Here is a 1,654-nt window from a genome sequence, read left to right on the forward strand (position 1 = left end):
ACAAAATACCACAGACTGGGGGGCTTAAACAACAGAAATTTATTTTCTCACAGATCTGGAGGCTGGAAGTCCAAGGTCAAGGTGTCAACAGGTTTGGTTTCTGCTAAGGCCTCTTTCCTTGGCTTGCAGATGACATCCTGCTTCCTCTGTCTGCATGCGATCTGCCCTCTGTGCTGATGGCCCTGGTGTCTTTCTGCGTGTCCAAATTGTCTTTTCTTATAAGGACACCAGTCATAGTAGATTAGGGTCCACCCTAATGACCCCATTTTAACTGAATTGCCTCTTTAAAGACCCTATCTCCAAATACAGTCCCATTTTGAGATACTGGGGTTTAGGGCTTCAGCATATGAATTTCAGAAGGGGGGAGACACAATTCCTCCCATAACAATTGGTAATTGCCAAGCTCGTTCCCACTGGTTAATTCAAATATTTTCCCCATTCCCTGCATGTCCACTGGTCACGTAGGCCTCACTCTTGGAGTATTTAATGAAGATTATTTTGATAAATGCTTTCATAACATTCATTTGACTAATCCAAGATGGCGGCCAGCAGGAGGCTGATGAAGGAGCGTGAAGAAATCCGCAAATGTGGAATGAAAAACTTCTGTAACATCCAGGTTGATGAAGCTAATTTATTGACTTGGCAAGGGCTTATTGTTCCTGACAACCCTCCATATGATAAGGGGGCCTTCAGAATCGAAATCAACTTTCCAGCAGAATACCCATTCAAACCACCGAAGATCACATTTAAAACAAAGATCTGTCACCCGAACATCGATGAAAAGGGGCAGGTCTGTCTGCCAGTAATTAGTGCTGAAAACTGGAAGCCAGCAACCAAAACCGACCAAGTAATCCAGTCCCTCATAGCACTGGTGAACGACCCCCAGCCCGAGCACCCACTTCGGGCTGACCTAGCTGAAGAATACTCTAAGGACCGTAAAAAATTCTGTAAGAATGCTGAAGAGTTTACAAAGAAATACGGGGAGAAGCGACCTGTGGACTAAACTCTGCCACGACCGATTCCAGCGAGTGTGAGCGGAGACCCCGAAAAGCAGGATTCTGTGGAAAATTGACATGTGCTGCCGCCTGGCATTTGCTTGTGGCAGTTACTAACTTTCTACAGTTTTCTTAATCAAAAGTGGTTTAGGTAACCTGTAAAGAAAGGATTAAAAATTTAAGATGTTCTAAAAAAAAAAAAATTCATTTGACAAACACCAGAATAGCCTTTTCTTTTGCTTTATCCAAAGTACTTCCCACATCTATGATGGAAAGCCTATCATGTGGGCTTTCCACCACAGCCTCCTAGGTGGTGTTCTCATTTTGTACATAAGAAAACCTATGCTTAATTGCACTACTGGGTATTTACCCCAAAGATACAAAAGTAGGGATCCGAAGGGGTACGTGCACCCCGATGTTTATAGCAGCAATGTCCACAATAGCCAAACTGTGGAAAGAGCCAAGATGTCCATCGACAGATGAATGGATAAAGAAGATGTGGTATATATATACAATGGAATATAATGCAGCCATCAAAAGGAATGAGATCTTGCCATTTGCAACGACGTGGATGGAACTGGAGGGTATTATGTTGAGTGAAATAAGTCAAACAGAGAAAGACATGTATCATATGATCTCACTGATATGAGGAATTCTTA

At 42.8% G+C, this 1,654-nt stretch overlaps 1 pseudogene; it reads left to right on the forward strand.

Moving 5' to 3' along the window:
- The first annotated feature begins 537 nt into the window (after positions 1-537).
- On the forward strand, positions 538-1,178 carry LOC102749093 (ubiquitin-conjugating enzyme E2 L3 pseudogene; annotated as a pseudogene).
- The last annotated feature ends 476 nt before the right edge of the window (positions 1,179-1,654 follow it).

The sequence above is a fragment of the Leptonychotes weddellii genome, chromosome 7 (genome assembly GCF_054177405.1).
Source record: "Leptonychotes weddellii isolate Sample4059 chromosome 7, ASM5417740v2, whole genome shotgun sequence".
NCBI classification, from domain to species: domain Eukaryota; kingdom Metazoa; phylum Chordata; class Mammalia; order Carnivora; family Phocidae; genus Leptonychotes; species Leptonychotes weddellii.